This window comes from Triticum dicoccoides, chromosome 2B (genome assembly GCF_002162155.2).
Source record: "Triticum dicoccoides isolate Atlit2015 ecotype Zavitan chromosome 2B, WEW_v2.0, whole genome shotgun sequence".
In the NCBI taxonomy this organism is placed as follows: domain Eukaryota; kingdom Viridiplantae; phylum Streptophyta; class Magnoliopsida; order Poales; family Poaceae; genus Triticum; species Triticum dicoccoides.
Window position 1 is genome coordinate 614,078,416 of NC_041383.1, and position 7,137 is coordinate 614,085,552.

A 7,137-nucleotide genomic window follows, 5' to 3' on the forward strand; every position below is an offset into this window, starting at 1 on the left:
GGATGATCTGCCCTTCGTCCGGGAGCCGGTGCGCGATGTCTGCGGCTAAGTATCCGGTCTCCCTAAGCTTCGTAATGTCCTCCTCCTTAACAGAGGAGGCCATCCACTTGCCCCCCGCTCCGGACATGATTGGAAAGGCCTAACGGAGAAGGTGAGAACTTGGGCGCTGGAGCTCAAGAGTGCGAGAGCGGATGAGCAATGGAGGAAGAAGGCGTGGGTGAAAAACGGGAATCCTTATCTCTTTATAGAGGCGGTAGAAGCCATGTGCCTCCCCTTTTGCCCGTTAAGATCGCCTATTCCCCAAGCGCCATGGTTGATGGCGCGGTTGGGTTACCCACGCTCGTGTTGATGAGAATCCCGCAATAAGGGGACACGATCTCTGCTTCGACAAGACGTGCCAAGGAAACCGCCTCGCAATATGTGCAGTAGCTGGTTGTAAAAAAATGGCTCGAATAATGACCGGGCCGTGGCATGATGTCACTCTACAGAAGATGTCAGCAAATTTGATTTATGGAATACTGTTCTCTCTACGGTGGTATGTGGAATTTGTTTTGCAGAGCCGGACACGACTCTCGTGTTCAAAATCTTCTATGGAGAGGAACCCGCCTTGCAATGCCGAAGACAATCTGCGTGTCGGACTCATCATCATCAAAGCCTGGTTCAGGGGCTACTGAGGGAGTCCTGGATAAGGGGGTATCCGGACAACCGGACTATGTACTTTGGCCGGACTGTTGGACTATGAAGATACAAGATTAAAGACTTCGTCCCGTGTCTGGATGGGACTCTCCTTTGCGTGGAAGGCAAGCTTGGCGAGTTGGATATGTAGATCTCCTTCTCTGTAACCGACTCTGTGTAACCCTAGCCCCCCCAGTGTCTATATAAACCGGAGGGTTTAGTCCGTAGGACAACAACAATCATAATCATAGGCTAGCTTCTAGGGTTTAGCCTCTACGATCTCGTGGTAGATCAACTCTTGTAATACTCATATCATCAAGATCAATCAAGCAGGAAGTAGGGTATTACCTCCATCGAGAGGGCCCAAACCTGGGAAAACATCGTGTCCCAGCCTCCTGTTACCATTAGCCTTAGACGCACAGTTCGGGACCCCCTACCCGAGATCCGCCGGTTTTGACACCGACATCCGTCTCCTTCCCTATTCATCGAGCTAGGCCACGGCAGTGACGAACCGTTGGCTAGAGAGGTTGAGTTCTTCGCACACGCCCCAAAGTTCGAACCTTTCTTGGGTCTGCGGAGCCCTGAATCCGACATTTGGTGCGCCAGGCAGGGGCGTGTCAAAGATCTGCCTTTTCATCGGCCGTGCTCCACCCTCGCCGCTCGGTCCTCATGGAAGGCATCGCCCCCCGCCGGTCTATCGGGCGTGTTCGGAGGCATCGCAGGCCTTCAAGCTTTCTCCCCCATCTTGCGATAGGTGCAGTAGCCGCCGAAGTTCAGGCCGAAGTTGCCATCACGGTAAGACAGCGCGACAGACCCCGCGGAGTTCCTACGGGCATACGCGGAGGCCGTCTGGGCGGCGGGTGGAGATGACAAAGTCATGGCAAACTGGCTCCCCATGGCTCTCATAGGCGTGCCTCGCTCCTGGTTGCTCGATCTGTCGGAGTCTTCGGTGGCCTCCTAGGAGGAGCTGCGTGACTTGTTCGTCGCGCGCTTCGTGGCCCCAGCGCCCCACACTGTCGCGACCATCCTTAGCGGGTCGCAGGTGTCCACTTTGAGCCATCACATCTAGCAGCTCTCCCAGCAGATGAGGGCCGCCCAATCGCGGCGGGAACCCCTCCAGGCTGGGCGGCTGCTACCTCTCGAGCTTGCGTCGGTTTCTCGTTGAAGAGGAAAGGGTGATGCAGCAAACTAGCGTAAGTATTTCCCTCAGTTTTGAGAACCAAGGTATCAATCCAGTAGGAGACGATGCATAAGTCACTAAATACCTACACAAACAATCAAGAACCTCGCAACCAACATGATAAAGGGGTTGTCAATCCCTTCATGGTCACTCGCAAAAGTGAGATCTAATAGAGATAATAAAGTAAATATTTTTGGTATTTTTGTTGTATAGATTGGAAAGTAAAGATTGCAAAATAGTAGATGAGATTTAAAGAGATACAATATAAAGGAAAAGAGATCCAGGGTTCATAGATTTCGCTAGTGGCTTCTCTCTAGATAGCATGAATTACGGTGGATGAACAAATTACTGTCGAGCAATTGATAGAAAAGCGCATAATTATGAAGACATCTAAGGCAATGATCATGTACATAGGCATCACGTCCGTGTCAAGTATACCGAAATGATTCTGCATCTACTACTATTACTCCACACATCGACCGCTATCTAGCATGCATCTAGAGTATTATGTTCATAAGAGCGGAGTTACGCATTAAGCAAGATGACATTAGGTAGAGGGATAAACTCAAGCAATATGATATAAACCCCATCTTTTTATCCTGATGGCAACAATACAATATGTGCCTTACTGCCCCTACTGTCACTGAGAAAGGATACCACAAGATTCAACCCAAAGCTAAGCACTTCTCCCATGGCAAGAAAGATCAATCTAGTAGGCCAAACTAAACCGATAATTCGAAGAGACTTGTAAAGATATCAAATCATGCATATAAGAATTCAGAGAAGAACCCAATAATATTCTAGATAATCTTGTTCATAAATCCACAATTCATCGGATCTCGGCAAACACACCGCAAAAGAGTATTGCATCGAATAGATCTCCAAGAACATCAAGGAGAACTTTGTATTGAGAATCAAAGAGAGAGAAGAAGCCATCTAGCTAATAACTATGGACCCGAAGGTCTATGGTAAACTACTCATGCTTTATCGGAGAGGCAATGGTGTTAATGTAGAAGCCCTCCATGATCGATTCCCCCTCCAGTAGAACGCCGGAAAAGGCCCCAAGATGGGATCTCACGGGTACAGAAGGTTGCGGCGGTGGAAAAGTGGTTTCGTGGCTCCCCCTGATGTTTCTAGGGTATAAGAGTATATATAGGCGAAAGAAGTACGTCGGTGGAGCTACGAGGGGACCACTAGGGTGGGGGCGTGCCCTCCTGCCTCATGGTGTTTATGACTTCAACTCCAAGTCTTCTGGTTTGCTTTCAGTCCAAGAAAGATCACCGTGAAGGTTTCATTCCGTTTGGACTCCGTTTGGTATTCCTTTTCTGCAAAACTCTAAAATAGGCAAAAAAACAGAAACTGGTACTCGGCCTCCGGTTAATAGGTTAGTCCCAAAAAAATATAAAAGAGCATATTAAAGCCCATTAAACATCCAAAACAGATAATATAATAGCATGGAACAATAAAAAAATTATAGATACGTTGGAGACGTATCAGCGGCGCCCGAGGACGACATCATCTTCGACTCCAGGGATCACCCCAAGACATGGTCGATGTCGGCGTGCTCCCCATGCTGTGCTCCCCCACCATATGCAATGTTGCGGTCACGAGGACCCTTATCGATGGTGGTGCTGGACTCAATTTCCTCTCTGTGGAAGCCTTCGACCAGCTTCATGTGCCTCACGGCCGGCTCCTCCCCACCAGGCCTTTTTCAGGGGTGGTCAACGGATCCACCCTCCCTCTGGGGCAGATCTGCCTCCCCGTCACCTTTAGCATGCGCAACAACTACCGCACCTAGCTCATCGACTTAGACGTCGCCCGCATCAGCCTCCCGTATAATGCCATTCTTGGGTATCCGACCCTCGCCAAGTTCATGGCAGCGACGCACCCCGGCTACAACATCATCAAAATGCCGGGGAGCAGCAGTGTCATCATCATGGTGGGAGACACAAAGGACGCAATCGCGGCCCTCCAGCTCACTTTCAAGGTTGTGGCGGCCACGCGGCTGGACGCGGGGGTGGGGTGGGGGTGGGGGTGGGCACTCCAGATATGCCGAAGGGCACGCCACCAAGAAGAAGTAGTTGTTCTACCAAGACCTGGCTGAGACGAAGCAGGTGCAAGTTGACGACGGGGGCACATGCCCCACCTTCACCATAGGAGTCATCCTCCCCCCCGACTAGGAAGAAGCGCTGGTCAGCTTCCTCCGCACGAACAAGGACGTGTTTGGATGGGAGGCAACGGACTTGGTCGGTGTCCTGCGAAGAGTGATCGAGCACTAGTTGATGGTGTGCCCCATGCACGACCGATGAAGCAGAAGGCACAGAGGCAAGCCCCGGAGAAGCTGTCATTCATCGTCTAGGAGGTCCACAAGCTGGAAGAGGCTAGCGTCATTCGGGAAGTACGACACCCAGATTGGCTGGCCAATCCGGCCATTGTTCCCAAGAAGGGCGGAAAGGAACGCATGTGCGTCGACTTCACGAGCCTTAACAAGGCCTGCCCTCAGGAACCTTTCCCTCTTCCGAACATCAACCAGATCGTTGACTTCATCGCCGACTGTGACTTGCTGTGCTTCCTGGACGCCTTTTCAGGCTACCACCAAATCAAGATGGCGGTGCAGGACATCAAGAACACATCCTTCCTGACCCCGTGCGGGGTGTATTGCTACACCTACATGTCGTTCAGGCTGTGCAACGCTAGCGCAACCTTCCAGCGGCTGATGCACATTGCCTTGGGCCGGCAACGGGAGAAATGCCGAGGCATATGTCGACAACATTGTGGTCAAGTCACGGGAGGCGAGTACCCTCGTCGAAGATTTAGAAGAAATGTTCGCCAACCTGCGCAAGGTAAACTTGCGGCTCAATCCAGAGAAGTGCGTGTTCGGCATCCCGTCCGGCAAGCTGCTGGGTTTCTTGATGTGGCACAGAGGGATCGAGGCTAACTCGGAGAAGATCATGGCTATAGAAAGGATGAGTCCGCCGCAGACCCTCAAGGAAATGCAGAAGCTCACGGGTTGCATAACTTCGTTCGGGCGCTTCATCTCCAAGCTAGGCGAGCGTGCCCTCCCATTCTTCAAACTGATGAAAAATAAGGGCCGGTTCGAGTGGATTCCGGAGGCAAAGGCGGCCTTCCAAGACCTTAAGAAGTACCTCACCAGCCCGCCGATGATGGTGGCACCTCGCCCCCTTGAGCCCCTGGTGCTTTACCTGGCCGCCACACCCCTATCAGCCAGTGCAGTGCTTGTAGAGGTCCAGGAAAAGCGCATGGCGCACGGTGTAGCGTCTCGTGCCCGGCCGTGCCACCGCCACCTCAGGACGAGACTCCTGAGGCCCCGGCTGCCCCACCTCAGGACAACGCTCCTAAGGCCCCGCAGCCCACTAGACGGCAAAGCTCCCGAGGCTCCCTCGCCCTAAGAAGGGCAGGACACTGTCAATGCCCCCTCCTTCATCGAGCATTTTGTGTACTTGTCAGCACGGTGCTGCATGACGCACGGGCGTGCTACCCCATGCCACAAAAGCTCCTGCTCGCACTCCTCGTCGCCTCCAGGAAGCTGTGCCACTACTTCCAAGGCCACCCGATCAGTTTTCTCAGCATAACCCCTGGAGCCCCAACATCATGGGCAGGGTGGCTGAGTGTAACATTGAGCTGTCGTCATTCCAGCTAGAGTTCAGCACCACCAGAGTCATCAAGGGTGCAACCCTTGCTGACTTTGTGGCAGAATGGACTGACACCCCCGACCGAGGGGTGGGCGAGGACCGTTCCCTAACACCCAGAGACGAAGCACCAGATGGCTGGGTCATGTACTTCGACGGTGTGTTTGCATGCCAGGGCGCAGGGGCCAGAGATGTGCTCATCTCACCTACTCAAGACAAGCTCTACTACGTCGTGCAACTCTGCTTTCAGCATGGCGAGAAGGTCTCCAACAACATCGCCAAGTACGAGGGACTAATCGCCGGCCTCAGGGCCGTGTTGGCTCTGGGAGTCAGGCGCCTCACCATCAAGGGCGACTCCCAGCTCCTCGTCAACTTGTCCAACAAGGTGTACAAGCCAAAAGATGAGCACATGGAGGCATACCTTGAAGAGGTACGCAAAATTGAGAAACGGTCTTAGGCTTGCAATTGTAGCACGTACCATGCGGCACGAAAAAGGAGGCAGATGATATTGCCAGGAGGGCATCCTAGCACGACCCCAGAGGCCTGGCGTCTTCTAGGAACGACTCTTCAGGCCGTCAGTGGCTCCCCCTACTGCAGGACCAGCACTGCTTCGGGAAGAGCCGCCCGTGGCACCCTCCTCAGGCGCCCCAGCCTGCGGCCCGACCTCAAGGGCCCACCCGCTCCTTGCGCTCGAGCCTCGGGAGGGGTGCTGGACCGAGGAGTTCAAGGCATACCTGCTACAAGGCATCTTGTTAGAGAAGGAGGAAGACGCAGAACGAGTGGCCCGCCAGACCACCGCGTACTGCATCTAGGACGGTGAGCTCTATCAAAGGCGCCCGAATGACATCTCTCTGCGGTGCATCTCCAAGGAGGAGGGGCACGCGCTGCTGGTCGACATCCACAACAGGTAATGCGAGCATCACCCCTTGTCGCACACCCTTGTGGGCAAGGCGTTTCGCAGCGGGTTCTACTGGCCCATAGTGCTCAACGACGCCACTGAGCTGGTGAGATTCTGCAAGGCATGCCAGTTCCATGCCAAACAGATCCACCAGCCCGCTCAGGGCCTCCAGACCATTCTGCTCTCATGGCCGTTCGCGGTCTGGGGGCTAGACATCCTAGACCCGTTCCCTCGAGGATCCGGGGGCTACCGCTACCTTTACGTCGCCATGGACAAGTTCACCAAATGGGCGGAGGTGGAGCCCGTGCGCACCATCCCAGCTGGCTCGGACGTCAAGTTCATCAAGGGCCTCATGAGCCGCTTCGGGATTCCCAACCGTATCATCACTGATAATGGCTCTCAGTTCACGAGTAACCTTTTCAAAACATATTGTGCTAACCTTGGAACGCAGATATGCTACGGTTCGGTGGCACACCCGTGAAGCAACGGACAAGCTGAGCACGCCAACACGGAGGTCTTGAGAGGTGTCAAGACGAGGAGCTTCTAGAAGAAACTCGAGGCCTACGGTAGTGGCTGGCTCAATGAGACCCAGTTCGTGTTGTGGTCCATCCGCACCACCACGACCAAGTCCATGGGCAAGACCCCATTCTTCCTCGTCTACAGGGCTGAGGCAGTCCTCCCTCATGAGGTCAAGCATTTCTCCCTGCGGGTCTTGTCTTTTGATGAGGCACGCG